The following is a 20,059-nucleotide window of genomic DNA, read 5'->3' on the forward strand; positions in this document are numbered from 1 at the left end:
CGGAAAACGAATGAACGTAGTATGTCACGATCAACTTTATCACAACAGAATGTCTAGAGCTTTCAACAAAAAGGTTAAACCAAGACAGGTTTTACCAGGACAGTTGGTGTCGTGCCCCCTTTTTTCCTCTACAGGAGAAAGTCCAGGTTTCGACATTCATTGGGAACAACTCGTTTCCTTTTGGAAATTGGGTATTTGAAGAGTCTCGACCTAACCGATTATGGTGCATTAGGTCACCTAGAGCGATTAACTCTTGAATTGGATTGCATTACCAGAGATTTAGGGTAAGGGATCAAAATAACCTTTAGGGAAAGGTGTTAGGCACCCCTCACATTCCACAATGGTGGGTCCCGACCGAACTTAACTTATGAATCAGTCCATTAACAAATAAATAGTTGAATCAAATAATTTGCAAGTAAAGCACGTTGGACGTTGTATAACTCAAACAATAAGACAGTTTTTGAACAAGTTGTATAAAACAAAGTTTTAAACAAAAGGGATTTGGTAAAGGAGGGGTCCTAGGTTGGTTAGCCTACAGGATCACCCCACACAATGTCAGGTAAACACTCCTCAATAAGGGCTACATGTGACATTAGCGCGTAGTCATCATATCCCATATCTACCCTTCCCACCCCCGTAGTGGTTATTAAAGCGAGTGTGGTTAGCAATCTCTATTGCGTGCTGTTACCCGTGCCTTCTTAATGGCCCTGGAGAAAATTAGGACCTCTACCTATAGGCAGTTCTAGACAGACTCCTAAGGTTAAAAGGAGAAAATACTAATGCGACAGGCAAGAACAAATAGGACTTTAGCACATAAGGCGGGAAAAAAAACAATTAGAGGCTCAGGTTTACCTCCACAAACAACATACATAAGCAGCACGACTCAAACACAAATAAGGACCATATTGTTAAATAGTATCCTAAGACATGATGTCTAAGTGAATATCAAGACATAGAAGATAGGCAGTTTATTTGTTTTTATAAACTCAGAAGTAATGGCCCTATCAATTTGCCAGCTAATTTTAAGCATGTTAATTAGAAGAACATTAAATAGTAGAAATAGTTTCAGAGTTGCAGGATTTGAAGACGCCCTATAGGCTTACATATACGCTGAATAGTGGTGTCCTAAGAGCATGATAACTACGTTTGCTATATTAAAACAGTGTGCAGATTTTAAAACAGACTCTTGAGTTCCTATAGGCATGCTTTCTAATAGTAAATTAGAGTAGTACTCGAAAGAAATTTCAGGAAAAACAAACCACTAATTAAACTAGTTTAGAAGTAAATTAATCATGAACTGGATTGACTTATTTAAACTAAACTGATTTTAGATCTATAGGCAGAATTTATGAAGTTGTTCCCTATAGGCATGATATGTAATTGTTAAGAGCTGATGTTAGAAACTTGTAGGCATGATAACAATGAAAACACATGTAAATACCCATTATAACAAAAGTTGAACTGAATAATATTCTATAGGCATGGTATCTACTGGTAAAGTTGAATTAAGACCTATAAACATGATTTCTATCATTGGAACCACTTGAGACCTATAGACATGATTTCTAACATGGTAAGGCAAACATAGCAAATATAGAATCCTATAGTCATGATTTCTACCCATATTTCCCACAAAATGTAACTACCCACCCTTTTTTCACTAGTCACCCCAATATTCGTTTACAAATTATTATAAACTAGATGAATGAATTACATAAATAGATAAAAAGAAAAAGAAGAAGTTACACTATAGGGAGCCTGAAGTAAGCCCAAGTGATTTCCCGAAACCTCCAATAGTCTCAAATGCCAATTCATAGATAATATCATTGTCTAGGTGCGTCAGAGTTCCCTAAGGATCTCAAGGATCCAGGGCAGTGCTCACACCTAGACATTGTAACCAACTTGAGTAAGTGCAGTGTGGAAAGGCCAGCCTCAGTGTGCTAGAGTTCAGAGGGTTCTCAAGAGGATCCCAAGGCAATACACACACTGGAGGGGTAGAACCTAGTGACTTAGGAGTAGAGTGAGAGTGCTTGACATAGTTTGAAAAAAGGTTTTAGTAGGAAAATAGGGTTAAAAGAGATTTGCTTGAAATAGTTTTGTAAAAAAACATAAGGAGTTACTAAATAAGACAATTTGAAAAGGGTAAAGTGGTTAACAATCAATGAAGACCCAGAAGAGGTTCATCAGCACTTCAATACATGGAGTCAAATAGGTACACACATCCACTCAGGGGTAATGGGGATATAGGACACATAGTGAGCATATATGAACATAGGTACAGAATTAGAGGAGCCCTGAAAGGGGCCCAGGGCTTTTAAAGATAACATGAACTTTAGAGTTAATACAAAATCAAATAGGCTTAGAATAGCCAATCACTTCACATAGGATGGTGCATGCCAGGAATCAGAGAAAACATAGTCACACTGGGGCACACTAGAAAGGGATTCATGAGCAGGCTAATCGTAAGGGAGTATATAGCATGCAGTAGAGGGGATAGTGAAGTAGACATGTTAATTTTAGGTTGAACAGCAAAACCATATATAGAAGCATATTAGAAACATGACAAATTGAAGTAATAGGAGAAGCATATTGTTTTGGGACTTGAATAGAAATTAGAACATATCAGTAAAGAGATAGTAAACACAAAGTGAAAGAGCACCCAATAGTTAGCCTTGGCTTACAACCAGCTGACAGTAGGAAGTAACACAAGAGAGGGCAGAAAAGTGTTTTAGTGTGAGAGAGTTTTTTGAATCAATGTTCGTGTGTTTGTGTAAATGAGAGAGTATGTATCTATAGTAGTTCGAAATTAGGTAAAATAAGGCAAGAATCACAATAGTATAGTAATTGTGGAACTCAGAACCAATTAGAGCAAAATCAGTACAAGTACTCCCTTAAGTTAAGGGAATTAGTTCAAATGGTAAGTACAAGTAATAAATAAGGAAAGAAATCAATGTACGACCAATAAGAAAAGATTTCAAATTCAGTAAGTATAGGGTAAACAATTAGGGCTAAGTTCAGAAAATTCTAATGAAGGAGATAGTCAGTAAGAATAAAGTACCAATACAGACAAGGTAGGAGAATCAATCAATTTGTATAGAAAGGGTAGGAATCGAAGGTTTGAAGGAAGGTCTTCTACGAAACAGGGAATCCAGAATCAATCAAAGAGAAAGTCATGAGTCAGTGTTTAGCATATAAATAGAGTAAGATAAGAATAACCAGATATAGTAAATATGAAGATTGAACAACATTGATAGAAAGAGGCAAGTCTTGAATCAGTTGAGATGAACACAAGCACATAGAGTTGATATAAGTTAGGCTAAAAACTTAGTAGGAACACATTCGAGGCAAGATAGTCACAGAAACTCAAAGAAGAACCGATCAGTCATGCTGATACACAAAACCAAATGAAGAAACCTAGAATATTAGGGCTATCAACATAGACGAGTTGAAGAGGTAGTCAAATCATAGAATCAATCAAAATACACAACAAATAGAAGTTTAAATACAAAAGAATCAGTTAAACAGAGTTTTAAAAGAAGTTCTGAAACCCTAATTTTAGAAGAAGGTGAAAACCACTTGAAATCAACGATTCTTGTAAAGAGTTCCAAGGACAGTGTAAAATATTAAAGAAACAAACTCAAATCGTCCTAGATCTGTACAGATCTAGGAGATATAGGAAGAAATTAGGGTTTCAAAAGAAACCCATATAGAGATGAAAGAACCTGTCTAGAATCCCAAGGATCGTAACAAATACAACATGATTTTGCTCAAAATCACAATGGAGTAGCCAAGAATAGACAAGTGACGAACCCTAGATGCAAGTCGGCATTGCCCTGGGCCCTTGAAAACCTTAGAGAAGGTAGACATGGCATGAGAGAAGCCATTGGAGGCTTAGGAGACAATGAGAGGTCACCAGAGATGACTGGAGATCAGAGGTCGGTGTTTGAAGGGCTAGGGTTAGGTTGAGAGTGTTTTGAGAGAGGAGAGGATCTTATGGCGGCGGATGAGGGAAAATGGTTAGGGTTGGGGGGTCGTTTGGAATAAAAAAGGCAAGACTGAACGAGGGTCGTTGATCTTTTAGATCAACGGTCAGGATTTGATAGGCTTTGGGTCAGGTAGGTGCATTTAGGGCCTAGGGCGGGTTATTAAATCCGAAATTGGGATGGGGTATTGGGTTTAATTGAGGCTAAATTGAAATGCAATTTGGCTAGATTTTAAATAGCCAATATATCCCCAGATAATTTATAATAGGTAATAGATAATTTCTAAAAAATAACTTCATATACTAAAATGATTTATAAATAGATATTCAACATTTTAAAAATATAGAAGGTCGATTTTATGCATATAAATGTAAGTATACATTAAAAGGCTAATATTGCAATTATATGCAAATTAGTTTTAAAAACATAAATGTAATTATAAAAAATGCACTAAAAAATATTTTAACAATATTTTGACATAAATATAGAATTTAAATGACTAAATTACCACAACAATAATTTGAGAGATAATTATTGGGGATTTTATGAGTAAAAAGGGAGGATATAAATCAATTTAAGATCTTTAAAATTATAGAAAAAATTATAAAAACATGTGCATGCTTATATATACATATGTATGCTATTTTTAAAAGTATTTATATATATTAAAAATATATAGAAAAAAATTGGGTATCAAGAACTGCCCATCTTTACCTAGGAAAGATGAAAAGCATTTTCAGGTAAAGAAATGATGTCCAATTTTGACCGGCGGGATGCTTTAGAATCATTGCAAGAACGGACACGAGGTGCCGAAGCAGCTATGGTGAGCGGTCAAAGCTCAAAACAGTTGAAGGAACTGGAGCGAGATCGCTCCTGCTAGGATACTGGTTGCTTACTGGTTACCTGCAAATAAAACATGTATTTGCGAAAATTTAAACATGATGCAAATTCCCTTTGGACCATGAAAGATGTCTTCGAACGGTTAAAGATGACGTCCTCATACCATGATGTCCTGGGCCATGAATTGTTCAGTGAGGGATTCGCAGGCCATGAAATGATATTCTCGGGCCATGCAGATGGTGCGTCCGAACCATGACGCCTTTGAATAATGATATGCAAATTTGAGAGATCCTCAGGCCATGATCGGGCTATGAGGATGATGCCTTTGGACAATGACGCCTTCGGACATGTTGGCGATATTTAATCCCATGAGATGCAATAATATAATGTTAATAAGACAAGGCTTAGTCTTGTGAAATGGAGGGCAAAGCTTAGCCTGATTTAAAAGCAAATAGATAGTATCGTAATAGAGCAATATTTATGCAAGGAGGGACAATGCTTAGTCCCATGAAAATATGGAAGCAGGGGTTAGCCTCATGCCAACATGGAGGAAGGGATAAGCCTCATGCAGATATGGAGGTAGGGATTAGCCTCATGCAAACAAGGAGGCAGGGATTAGCCTTATGCAACTATGGAGTCAAGGATTAGACTCACGCAAATATGGAGTCAGGGATTAGACTCATGCAAATAGGGAGGCAGGGATTATCCTTACGCATATATGGAGGCAAGGATTAGCCTCATGCGAGCAGGGAGTCAAGGATTAGACTTATACAAATAGGGAGGCAGAGATTAGCCTTATGGAGGCAAGGATTAGCCTCATGAGAGTATAGAGTCAAGGATTAGACTCATGCAAATAGGGAGACAGGGATTATCCTTACGCATATATGGAGGCAAGGATTAGCCTCATGCGAGCAGGGAGTCAAGGATTAGACTTATGCAAATAGGGAGGGAGGGATTAGCCTTATGGAGGCAAGGATTAGCCTTATGCGAGTATATAGTCAAGGATTAGACTCATGCAAATAGGAAGGTAGGGATTAGCCTCATGCTATGCAGGCAAGGATTAGCCTCGTGCGAGTAGGGAGTCAAGGATTAGACTTATGCAAATAGGGAGGCAGGGATTAGCCTCATGTAGGCAAGGATTAGCCTCATGCGAGTATAGAGTCAAGGATTAGACTCATGCAAATAGGGAGGCAGGGATTAGCCTCACGCCAGTATGGAGGCAGGAATTAGTCTTATGCAAATATGGAGTTAGGGATTATACTTGTGCAAATAGGGAGGCAGGGATTAGCCTCATGCAGATATGGAGGCAGGGATTAGCCTCATGCAAATGTGGAGGCAGGGATTAGCCTCATGCAAGCATGGAGGCAAGGATTATCCTCATGCAAATGTGGAGGCAGGGATTAGCCTCATGCAAACAGGTAGGCAGGGATTAGCCTCATGCAAACAAGGAGGTTGGGATTAGCCTCATGCAAATAGGGAGGCAGGGATTAGCCTCATGCAATTATGGAGTCAAGGATTAGAATCATGCAAATGTGGAGGCAAGGATTAGCCTCATGCAAATATGGAGGCAAGGATTAGCCTCATGCAAAGAGCAAGTGGCAAATAAGAGTATTATATGTCTTAGCTGGATATATATTCGGTGTTTGATGGCCTGATTGATAGTAATGTTGCTACGTGCCTATATTTGCGGATGCTATCACTACGTCAAATGTGCCTACATTCAAAGAAAAATTGTGAGTATTGTGAGGGCTGGTTGGTTTATGCCTTCGTATGCCGGCCTTGCTTTGCTCCGTTCTGAAAGCCCCTTTCGAGTTCCCCTGGCTAACACCTGACTGTTACGGAAATAGAGTTTTTGAAAAATATGCAATCATTGATAAAAATAGGGTTATTTTAGAAATGTATTGATATATCAAGTAATTTTGAATGAACTAGTGACTGTAACATATTTTAAAGGTATTGCAGCTCTCTTATATCGGAATTTTGAGGGTCCTCCTCAAAATTCTGCCCAGTTTCCTTAACTGATTGTTGACCGTCTAGAACCTGTTGGCGTTGGCTGGACTTGCTCCGGAATTTGAGGACCCTCCTCAAAATTCTACCACAGTTTCTGATCTTGGGGGAAATGAAAATTTTAATATGATATGACCAAACCCATAGGGCTGCCTACGTACCCCCTCTTAAACGGGAATCAGGTCAAGTGTAGTTCAATTACATCAGAAGAGAAATGTAAAGTAATTTAGGCATATTATCTCTTGACTGCATCTGAATTGATTGGTTTTGGCCAGACTTCTCCGTCCATTTGTGCAAGTATGAGTGCTCCTCCTGTCAGTACCCTGTGAACCATGTACGGACCTTGCCAGTTGGGAGAGAATTTCCCTTTGGCTTCATCTTGATGTGGGAAGATCTTCTTCAGCACCAACTGTCCTGGTGCAAATTTTCTTGGTTTGACTCTTTTGTTGAAAGCTCTAGACATTCTATTCTGGTAAAGTTGGCTGTGACATACGGCGTTCATCCTCTTTCCACTGATAAGGGCCAATTGTTCATAGCGACTTCTTATCCACTCTGCATCGCTGAATTCAGCTTCCTGTATGATTCTTAAAGAAGGAATCTCCACCTCGGCTGGGATGACAGACTCGGTACCATAAACCAGCATGTAGGGAATTTCCCCGATTGATGTGCGAACTGTGGTGAGATACCCCAATAAAGCAAAGGATAATTTCTCATGCCATTTTTTGTGGTTCTCTACCATTTTCCTTAGTATCTTCTTAATGTTTTTGTTGGCGGCTTCTACGGCTCCATTCATCTGAGGTCTGTAGGCTGTGGAATTCTTGTGCTTGATTTTGAAAGATTCACACATAGCTTTCATTATATCACTGTTGAGATTGGCGGCATTCAATAATAATGGACTCGGGAACTCCGAATCGGCAGACAATACGATCATTGACAAAATTTGCGACGAATTTCTTAGTTACTTTGTAAGATGCAGCCTCTACCCATTTTGTGAAGTAATCAATGGCTACCAGAATGAACCTGTGTCCGTTTGAAGGAGTGGGCTCAATTGGACCAATAACATCCATTCCCAAAGTGGCGAATGGCCAAGGTGAGCTTGTTGCATTGAGCTTGTTTGGCGGCACTTTTATCATATCGGCATGCGCTTGACATTGAAAGCATTTGCGGACATACTGGATGCAATCCGTCTCCATGGTCATCCAAAAGAAACCGGCCCTGAGTATCTTCTTAGCCAAGACGAAACCATTCATGTGTGGGGCCACAGGTCCCAGCATGCACATCCTCAAGTAGCTTAGAATCTTCCTTTGCGTCAACACATCTTAGTAAACCTAAATCAGGAGTTCTTCTGTACAAGTTCCCTCCGATGTGGAAGAAGTGATTTGACAATCTTCGGAGTGTGCATTTCTGAGTGTGATTTGCATGCTCTGGGTATTCTCCTTTTGATAAGTACTCTTTGATGTCGTGGAACCAAGGTTTTCCATCCCTTTCTTCTTCAATATGAGCACAATATGTCGGTTGATTATGGATCCTCACGGGAATGGGATCAATATAATTCTTATCTAGATGTTGTATCATAGATGATAAGGTGTCCAATACGTCATCAAACTCATTCTGAATTCTAGGCACATGTCGAAATTCTATCTTCGTGAACGTCTTTCTCAATTCCTGTACATGGTGTAGATATGTCAATATCTTGGAATTCTTGGTGCCCACTCTTCTTGTACCTGGTGCACGAGTAAATCTGTATCTCCGATCACTAGCAGCTCCTGGATGTTCATGTCGATTGCCATGTTGAGCCCTAGTATGCAAGCTTCATACTCCGCCATGTTGTTGGTGCAATGAAATTTGAGTTTAGCAGATACTGGATAGTGTTGACCCATTTCTGATACCAAGACTGCTCCAATGTCCACTCCTTTAAAATTGCGGCTCCATCGAAGAACATCCTCCAACCATCGTATGCTTCGGTAATGTCTTCCCCTACGAACGACACTTCTTCATCAGGAAAATATGTTTTCAAATGTTCGTATGCTCCTCCCATCGGATTTTTAGCAAGGTGATCTGTCAATGCTTGCCCTTTGACTGCCTTTTGAGTTACATAGACGATATCGAACTCACTTAATAGTATCTGCCATTTAGCCAACTTCCCAGTAGGCATGGGTTTCTGGAATATATACTTCAGAGGGTCCATCCTGGATATGAGATATGTAGTGTAGGCGCAAAAGTAGTGCCTCAATTTCTGAGCTGTCCAGGTCAAAGCGCAGCAAGTGCATTCAAGCAAAGAATACCGTGCTTCATAAGGCATGAACTTCTTACTCAAGTAATATATGGCTTGCTCCTTCCTTCCCGTCTTGTCATGTTGTCCCAAAACACATCCAAAGTGTCCATCCAATACAGATAGATATAGTAGCAAAGGTCGTCCTGGTTCTGGTGGGACCAGAACTGGTGGTGTAGACATGTATTCCTTGATCTTGTCAAAAGCTTTCTGACAATCCTCTATCCAGCTTGTTTCAGCATTTTTCCTCAGCATCTTGAAAATGGGTTCACATATAACTGTGGGCTGTGCTAAGAATCGACTGATGTAGTTGAGCCATCCTAGGAAGCTCATTACATCCTTTTTGCTCTTAGGTAGTGGTAACCTCTGAATAGCCTTGACTTTAGACGGATCCAGCTCGATCCCTCGATGAGTCACGATGAATCCTAGTAACTTTCCTGCGGGAACCCCGAATGCACACTTTGCGGGGTTCAACTTCAAATTGTACCTCTTGAGCCTGTCAAAGAACTTTCTCAGGTCCGCTATGTGATCTGCGACCCTCTTGGATTTGATAATGATGTCGTCCACATACACCTCTATTTCCTTGTGTTTCATATTATGGAAAATGGTTGTCATATCTCTCATGTAAGTGTCCCCAACATTTTTCAAACCAAATGGCATTATCTTGTAACAGTATACACCCCATGGTATAATAAAAGTTGTCTTCTCTACATCCTCTTCATCCATCCAGATCTGGTGATAGCCCGCGAAGCAATCTACAAAAGATTGGAGTTTATGCTTGGCGCAGTTATCGATCAAGATGTGTATATTCGGCAGCGTGAAGTCGTCCTTGGGACTTGCTCTATTTAAATCCCGATAGTCAACACATACCCTGGCCATCTCGTCCTTCTTTGGAACTGGAACAATGTTAGCTAACTAGGTTGGATATCCAACCACCCTAAGAACTTTGGCTTTGATATGCGTGGTAACTTCCTTTTTGATTTTCAAGCTCATGTCTGGTTTGAACTTTCTGAGTTTCTATTTTACTGGCGGACACATGGGATTAGTAGGCAACTTGTGAGCCACTATGGAAGTGCTCAAACCAGTCATGTCATCATATGACCATGCGAAAATGTCCTCATATTCTTTTAGGAAACGAATGTACTCTTCCTTCTCTGTTGGTGATAAGTGAATGCTGATGTGGTTCTCCTTGACGGTCTCGGCGTCTCCCAAATTTACTGCTTCGGTCTCGTCCAGATTGGACTTAGGCTTATTCTAAAAAAATTTCAACCTCCCTGACAATTTCCTCGGGTACCTTATCTTCTTCCTCTGAATCACTATTCTCGTGTTGCGTTGCCTCATTACATGTCACATTCACTGGTTCATCAGTAAAAGTAATAATAATGCTGTAGAAAGGAAAAATGTAAAGATAGTAGTGAATAATAAAGAGCAAATGCATTTGATTAAAACTTGAAAAATTGTCCAGACAAAGTACGGCTCTATGAATCGAGCATTCATTTTGAAACAAGTAAAACTTAAAACAAATTTACGGGAGATTTTAAATGCCTAAAATGGCTTATAGAAGTAAATTCTACCAAGCTATCCAGGGACTCGATGGGCTCGAGATGGTGTGGCGCTCCAGTTTCTGAGAACAGATCCCTTCTTCATAGTCTGAATAGTGAGGCCTTCTTCCTCCTCCTCCTCAATTATGGCACTGCAGTCTATGTCCTCATCTTCCAAGAACAAAGTTTTCACCCACCTAGTGCTTCTTCTTCCGCAGTCCCCCATATTGTGTCAGCCTGGTGAAAAGCTTGTTCCAAGCGTGGCACTGGCTGATCAAGAGGGTAATATGGTCTACGCCATGGAGGCGACCAATCATTGTACTTTTGCCATGTATACTGGTATCCGAGCCCAAAGGTGGTACCATGATTTTTCAGTTGTATTGGATTGGTGATACCTTAGAGGTTCTTTCCCAACCCTTTGCCGGGTTCGTATCTGTTACAACCCATATTCACTTAGTTCATGCCATAAGGTAGTCGATGTAAATCCATGAAGAGATTATCTTAAAGATGATAAGAAGTTAATCCTATTAGTCTTAAATGGTACAAAGGTGTATAAGAGTGGTTAACAAGTATTAGAAGATAAACGAATCAAGGGTGTTGTCAGTCGTATTTTCGGGTAAACCTAGAGGTGCTTAATACACTCAAGATGTTGCGTTTTAAGGTATTTGAATCATATAATATCCGTATCGTAAGGCTTGAAGTCAAACGAGTTATGAAACAAAGGTCGACAAATGTTGTCGCAACTTAGGTTCATAATTTACTTAAACATTAGGTCAAATGTTACTAAGCTTTTCTCCCAATTTACAAGTAATTACGGGGTGATCTACCCACCAAATTAAATATCTATGAATCTAATTTCCAACTCATTAAACCGTTCATCGATACGACATAGTAGAGAGAGATATAAGCATTATTCCGAGACTGCACAAGCTGCTAGGTGCAAGTAGGTGTGTCACCTACTTGGTTAAATGATAGCCCAAAAATAGGAAATTTCGGGTCGGCCAAAGAGCCCATTTAAAGGGTTATCTCCTGAAATATAACCTTCATTATATATCACAAATAACCAGACCTAAACCCCTGCAAACTTCCTCCTAAAAATTATCCACAAACCCTATCGATTTTCCCTCTCTTTCAAGTTCTAATTGGGGGTAAAACCTAGAGTTTGAAGAACCAAGGGAGGGGATGAGTTATCCAACCTGTAATGTAAGTTTATTGCTCTATTTCATCCATTTTTTCTGCTTTGAATTCATGGTAATTCGTTCTATACATGTAAGAACTCACGGGACGGTGATCGGAAGTCGTGAGTTCGAGTTATTCACTTGTAGCAGACTGTTTTGTGTTGCTGTTGGGCTGCGTGTTTTACTACTATTTTGTGGAGTTTTGGAGGAGGAAGGGTGTTGATAAACACCATATAGATGTAGGGTTGTGGGCTGGTAGTTCTTCGTAACATTTCTGGGTTGTTTGACACGACTACGGTGGCCGTCGTATGTATGAAGTGATTAGGTTGTGCGTGGACTATTTTGGGAGGCTTAATATGACTATTATTGATGTTGTTTGGGCTGTTTGGTGATTGTTTTGAATTGTGTGAAGTCATATATATAGGGGAGGTGTTGTCCATTTCATCTTAAAATAGGTTGTGGTCGATACATAATAGTTATGACGCTTAAATGATAACGATTGTATCGTTTCTCTTATTGTAGACTAAGGAGTCGTGACAATTGCATAGCTTGAGATTGGGGCAGTATATACAAGGTATGTGAGCCTATCCCTTTCCTTCTTTTGCATGACCCCGATGGTACATAATGTAATGAACGAGCTTCCAAAGATACTCTACTCTTAGAAGCTAGCAGTACTTACATTGTTTTCCCTCTTATGGAACGATTGATGTTAATGTTGCTTCTCTTATTCTTATGTTATCAATGTTGTTGGTACTTCCTGATTCTTATAAGGTTCATAGTGAAGAGTTAGTCCTAATAACGTGTACAGAGGATACCGACCTTACGTCACTCCAAAAGGTTTAGAATGTGATTCCATGAGTCGAGCATGCATTATATATATGTATCTATTTTACTCTACCGAGCCACGCTATAGTCGGCCGGGTACGGCACCTATTGTGCAACCACTGATCAGTTGGGTTTTACCGAGCTCTACGTGGCTGGGTACGATACTACTGAGCCTTATGATGGACAGGTACGTTTTTTACCGAGCCTATTACAGCCGGGTACGATATGATGATGATGATGCCCACAGAGGCATATGTTTTAAAAGTTTATGTATATATACATATGTATCATGCATTTCATGTCAGTAGCATTCAGAGGTACGCAGATGTTACAAGTTCGTACTTATGGTTCCCTACCTTACATACTCAGTACTTTATTCGTACTGATGTCCTTTTATTTGTCGACGCTGCATGTCGTGCTGCAGGTCCAGCTAGACAGGCCGATGCAGCTCCCCCACCATAGTAGGCTATCCAATTCAGCGGTGATTGGCAAGATCCCTTCTCCGAACTTGCCGTGGTCTTGGTATGCATTTTTGTTATAGACATTATGGGTATGTCGGGGCCCTATTCCGGCTATGTTGCAGCAATTATGTTCCTTTAGAGGCTTATAGACTGGTGTCGACTCATGTATAGTTTGGTATGCCTTGTCGACTGAAATTTTGTTGTATAGTCTTTCATGGCAGCGTGGTAGCTCGTACTTTATGTATAGTTTCTTGATTGTATGGTCATCCCATGTTATGTATGTTCATGCCATCGTATTTTATTATTGGTTGTACCTGATCCATGTCTACCATTTATATTGATCTTGTCAGCCCTAAAAGATAATAAAGAAGGTTAGATAAAATGTACGTTGCTGCTCGGCAAGTATGGCCGGGTGCTAGTCATGGCCCTCAAATTTGAGTCGTGACAATATCCAGACCATTCTTGTATGCTTTCTATTTTGTTACTTCACCACTTATCCTTTTCGATGGCATTGACCCGTTTAATGTGATGATAGGTTTCCTCTCCTAGCCTTCTTCTATGTCCAATGGTCGGGATGGTTTGACTAGTGTAGATGGGGTTACTTCCATCTCCGTGAATGATTACCTCTTGGTGATTCCATTCAAACTTTACAGCTTGATGTAGTGTAGAAGGCACAGCTCTAGCAGTGTGGATCCATGGCCGACACAACAGAAGATTATATAAGGCTGGTATGTCAAGCACTTGAAATTCAACGTCGAACCAAGTCGGCCCCATCTTCAAGCAAATGTTGATTTCCCCGATCATGGCCCTCTGGGACCCATCGAAAGCTTTCACATTCATGTTTCTCGCCCGTATCTCATGGAAACCTTTGTCAAACCTTTTCAGAGTGTCCAATGGAAAAATATTTAGACTCGAACCTCCATCAACCAAGACCCTCACAATGAACTTGTCTTCAAATTGCACCGTAATATGCAATGCTCGATTCTGATTTAGTTCTTCGGGTGGTAGCTCATCTTCGTGGAATATGATCTTATGACTTTCTAGTACTTGCCCAACCATGTTGGCCATTTCTCCACCGGTGATGTTATTGGGTACATAAGCCTCGCTCAACATTTTCATTAAGGCGTTCTTGTGTGCCTGTAAATTATGCAATAGTGACAGGATAGATATCTGAGCAGGGACGTTGTTCAGATGGTCAACAACAGAGTACTCCTTTGCCTGTACTTTCCTCCACAGGTTATCTGGCCCGGTCTCAATGATAGGCTGCCTAGTAGTGGCCTCCTTACTTGAACCTCCCAGGTGTTCAGGTGTATAGACTCTTTTGGTTCTAGTCATTCCTTGTGTAGCGTCAGATTCCTCTACTTTGTCCTTCCCTTTCCACCGAGCCTCGGCAACATAAATCCAGGGTATTGCTTTTGAGTTGAAGTAGGTGTCATTGATACTGTCACGGTGAAAGGCGTGACCACTTCTACTTCAAATGGAGCGGGGGAGGCCGCAGGTGGAGCCACCTCTACCTTGAATGGAACTGATGCAGTTACCTCAATCTCAGTTAGTGACTGAGTCTGAACCATAATAGGAGTAAGTGTGACTGCAACCTTAAAGTTATCGCCTTCTCGAATAAGCCCGATCGACCCTTCAGGGTCCCATTCTTCATTTGTCTCTATCACATGTACACCATCACCTCTGTGATCAGGGAGGGGATTGTTGCGGACATTATGTGCGGCTTCCTTTGCTTGTATGACCTTGTTGTCAATTAGCGTCTGGATCTTATCCTTCAACGTTCGACACTCAGTGGTGGTGTGCCCTTTCATACCGGAATGGTACGCACAAGTTTTGTTCGGATTGACCCATTGGGATGGATTTTCTAATGCCACTGCGCAAACATGAGTGACGTAACCTGCGGTTTTCAGCTTTTCATACAGTTGGTCGATGAGCTCAGCAATGGCGGTGTATTTTTTGGGTGGCTTGCGGTCAAAGTTGGGTCTTGGTCTTGGAAAGTTTTGGCAAGTTGGAGGCGATTGGAAATGGGATGGTTGGGAAGGAGGTGTTTGATATGTGGGTGGAGGTGTTTGATATATGGGTGGAGGTGTTTGATAGGTAAATGGAGATTTTGGGCCCTGAGCCACCATTACTGTTCCAACCTCTTTCTTCTTTGATATGCCACCTCATTGTAGTGCCTTATTCGTGGCTTGCAGTGTCTCGAAGTTCGTTACCAACCCACTCTTGATTCCTTCTTCGATTCTTTCTTTTATTTTGATGATGTCGGAGAATTTTTGATTTTCGATAACCATCAACCTCTCATAATATTGTGGATCTTGCGCTCTGATGAAGAATTTGTTCATTTGTTCTTCGTCTAGAGATTGCCTGACCTTGGCTGCTTCCGACCTCCAATGAGTAAAATACTCACAAAAAGTCTCAGTAAGTTTCTTCTTAAGAATCTGAATGTAGAAAACATCTGGTGCATTTTCTATGTTGAACCTGAACCGGTCTATGAAATCTGACGCCATGCTTACCCAATTGGACCATTTCTTGGGGTTTTGGCTGATATACCAGGACAAAGCATCCCCAGTAAGACTCCTCATAAAGAGCTTCATCCCGATCTTTTCATCTTTCCCGACCCCGATAAGCTTGTCACAATAGGTCCTTAGATGAACCCTGGGATCACCTGTGCCATCGAACATTTCGAACTTGGGAGGTTTGTATCCCTCTGGCAGTTCGACATCTGGCTGTATGCACAGATCTTCATAGTTCAAACCTTCTATTCCTCTATCGCCTTCAACACCTTGAACTCGGCTTGTTAACTTCTTGAGTTCTTCAACCATGTTTTTAATGAGCAGGTCCTTCTCGGAGGATTCCAGTGTATATGAGATTAGTTGAGTAGAGTGAGGTACAGTTTCCACATATATAAGGTTGTTTTGATGGATGCCAGGGACTTGAGTGTAATGATGATCGTTGGTGGAGTTTTGGGGATCGGGAATAGGTTGTGGTGTGTTTTGGGGAGTATGGTATGTGGTGGTTGGTGGGTACTGAATCGGTTGATGATGATGTTACGGTGGAGTTGGTATTGGCAGCGGATTGATATTTTTGGGTGGAGTTGCGTATTGATTCGGTGCGGTAGGATTTTGTGGCTTTTGGTTTTGTGTGTTCTAAGGAGGTATTGGGTTCTTTGTGTTTTGTTGGTGGATATCGGGGACACTGAGGGTGAGTGACAAGTTTTCCAAGTTGTGAACCTGCTCAAGTTCTCCTTGCAATTTCAGTATTTTTTGTTCCAATCTTAGGACTAGATCATTTGGTGCCAGAGTACTACGACCATCCGAAGTTTCTGCGTTCTCAATATTCTCCTTTCGGATTCCACTTAAGTCATCCATTTTTGCTTTTCCTTTGCCTTTTGTGTTGCTTGGAGGAGGAGGAGATGGAGAGCCTCTGGATTTGGTATGATACGCTGATGAGGCCAGTATGAGTGAACCAACCTAAAGGGATGGGAATAATAATAAAAAAATAAGCAAAAACAAAAAGGTGACAAGTCAGTGAGGATCCTGAAATGTTTGCAGTATTTAAACACGTATTGTGGAAATGTAAATTCGCGTCTTAGTTTGGGAACCTCGTTGTGCCCGAGGTAGGCCTAGTGACAAATAAATTTGGAGAACTTTTAATGCCAATAAATGCTTCATTTCATAATATAAAAATAGACAAATCCCAAAATGACACTAAGATAATAATAAAAAGTCACTACTGGCACTTGGACTTATTATATTTTTAGGAAAAAGCAAATAAATCTAGCCTATTTGGTCCCAGAAGGACCTTCCCCAGATTCGATCTTTTGGACTCCATCATATAGATCCCCCAGCTCTCGCAGCCCCAACAGCAAGTATGCTTTGTCCAGATGTCCTCCTTCAGTGTTCTGGAAATTTTCAATCCTCTTTATGACTTTACCTTCCAGCTCCATTATTCCTCGCTCCAGATATTCCAGTTTCCTATTGGAAGTGACTGCCATTTCCTTCCATTCTTCGATCAACCTCGCATTTCTCTCATGTATTTTCTGGTGCTCATTCTCAGAGTCGTGGACCCTTTTGCGCAGCCTATTGTATTTGACTTGAGCTTCAGCTTCTTCATCTATGATTCTGTTCCCTTGACCGGCCCCTGGTGTCACCATTCCTTTCAGATTGTCCTCTAACCATGCCGGGTAGAGAGGCTCGCACCCTGCATGATACCTGTCTGGCTCAACGGTGTTCTTCTCCACAATGATTTTGCAGTGCCACATGTGTTGAGCTTGGCACTTGTAAGGGACATTGTTGTATTGAAAGTCTGCCCTGAAATGACTCATCTTGACAACCCTTGGTACAACCTATTTTCTACCTGCTTGCCTCATAACTCGCATAGGGACATATGGGTATATCCCTCTCAACCCGATTAGCACCAAGTGCGGAGCATCCCTGGATGTGATAATAAATTCGTCTGTTGGGAACTATTCAGACATCCATTGCAATTGTTCCTCGGTCAGATTGTCGAAGAACTCTACCCATTCTTTAGCGCTTTCCGACTGAGCAAATCTGTCTGGAATGTAAGTCATCTACTTGGGGTGATGGAAGGCAATATGGTCGTTCCAAGCCCTTCACGAAAATTCTTGGCGATAGCGACCCTTTTGGAAATGCTCCAACAACCATAACTGCAGCAACAAGTTACAACCCTTGAAATGCTTGACCCCTCATTGACAACGCTCCAAAGCCCTGTAGATGTCGGCTATGATCATGGGGACTATGGTATATGTAATTAATCCTTTCCATCAAAGTCTGGGTGACCATGGTCAACCTAGTATGGATTCTTCCCTTTTTCATTGGGAACATTATCAGGCCTAAGAAGCACACAATGAATACGAACACTCTGTGGTAGATGTGACTTAGAGAAGTGAGAGAGATCTCATCATCGTAGATACGGAAAGACTTGCTATGGCCATACCTCTCGTACAGGTATTCGAAATGTATGTAAGATTACTTCAAGCACTCTAGGTCGACATTCTTCTTCAGCCCCATCATCTTCAAAAATCCCCTGCCCGTATAGTTTTCTGGTACCAATAACCCGAGACTATTTCAAGTCAACCCCGCAAGACCTCCAATTTCTTCTAGGAGTGGTGTCATTTCTATGTCACCGAAATGAAACACATCCCTTTCACAATCCCAGAATAAGGTGGCAGCCTCGATCAATTTGTTGTTTGGCTCAATATCTAGCAAGGAAGGCAGGTTACCCAGGTACTTTCTCACATGTTTCTTGTCACTTGAGGGAAGGTCCTCCCACAAATCTAGTAGCAAGCGTGGGATGTTGCTAACCATACTGAATCTGGGGACCTCATGCCTAATTTTTTGCAAAACAAAAGGGTTTGACCTTACCCCCACCAGACTCGACTATTTATACATTTATGATCAACATATCGACATTTAGTTCTCCAAATTAATGCACAGAACGTGGATGTGTCTGTTGGGATTATGGAAAACTCGATGGACTTTTGATAAGACTTATCTTAAAGGATCATTATGTGGATAACATAACTGATCCGGATAGGTTTGACCATGATGCATGCACAATTTTAACCAGAGTAAGGTTTCTATGGGGTTTTAAATAGGTACCCTCAAGCGGACAACTCGAGGGGAAGGCACGGAGCCGTCGATTGCACCACTGATCGACTGGTTTTACCACAAATAAGCCTTTCCGAATTTAAGGGTAGTAAATAGGAATAGCACAACCACTCATTAAAGTGTTGCTATATGATTTGATACGCACGAGTGGAATATGATGTGGTGTATGATTTATGCAGCAATTAATAACATGTAATCAAGTATTTGCACGTAGGTAAAAATAAATACAGTATTTAAATAATTGAAAGACAGTTACAGGAAAAAGAAAACAAAGAGACAAGTCAATTTCAGGGACAAAGAATTATGGACAGTTAGCGTCAAATAAGGGAAAAGGGTATGGGATAAGCATGCTTGGACTAATTCATAAGATAAGTTCGTTATGGTAAGAGCCTAAAAGGTATCCCCGGTAGAGTCGCCATGGTATTGCGCCCCCTTTTTTTCCTCCATAGAGAAAGTCCGGGTTTCGACATTCATTAGGAACAACTCATTTTCTTTTGGAAATTGGGTATTTGAAGAGTCTCCACATAACGGATTATGGTGCGTTAGGGCACCTAGAGCGATTAACTCTTGGATTGGTTTGCATTACCAGAGATTTAGGGTAAGGGCTCGAAATAACCTTGAGGGGAAGGTGTTAGGCACCCCTCACGGTCCACAACGGTGGGTCCCGGCCGAATTAACTTATGAATCATTCCATTAATAAATAAAAAGTTGAATCAAATAATTTGCAAGTAAAGCACGTTGGACGTTGTATAACTCGAACAATAAGACAAAGATTTTGAACAAGTTGTATAAAACAAAGTTTTAAACAAAAGGGATTTGGGAAAGGAGGGGTCCTAGGCTGGTTAGCCTACAGGATCACCCCACACAATGTCTGGTAAACACTCCTCAATGAGGGGCTACACGTGACATTAGCGCGTAGTCATCATATCCCATATCTACCCTTCCCACACCCTTAGTGGTTATTAAAGCGAGTGTTGGTTAGAAATCTCTATTGCGTGCTGTTACCCGTCCCTTCTTAATGGCCCTGGAGGAAATTAGGACCTCTACCTATAGGCAGTTCTAGACAGACTCCTAAGGTTAAAAGGAGAAAATACTAAGGCGATAGGCAAGAACAAATAGGACTTTAGCACATAAGGCAGGAAAAAAAACAATTAGAGGCTCAGGTTTACCTCCACAAACAACACACATAAGAAGCACGACTCAAACACAAATAAGGACCATATTGTTAAATAGTATCCTAAGACATGATGTCTATGTGAATATCAAGACATAGAAGATAGGCAGTTTATTTGTTTTTATAAACTCAGAAGTAATAGCCCTAT

Source organism: Nicotiana tabacum, chromosome 8 (genome assembly GCF_000715075.1).
Source record: "Nicotiana tabacum cultivar K326 chromosome 8, ASM71507v2, whole genome shotgun sequence".
Taxonomy (NCBI): Eukaryota; Viridiplantae; Streptophyta; class Magnoliopsida; order Solanales; family Solanaceae; genus Nicotiana; species Nicotiana tabacum.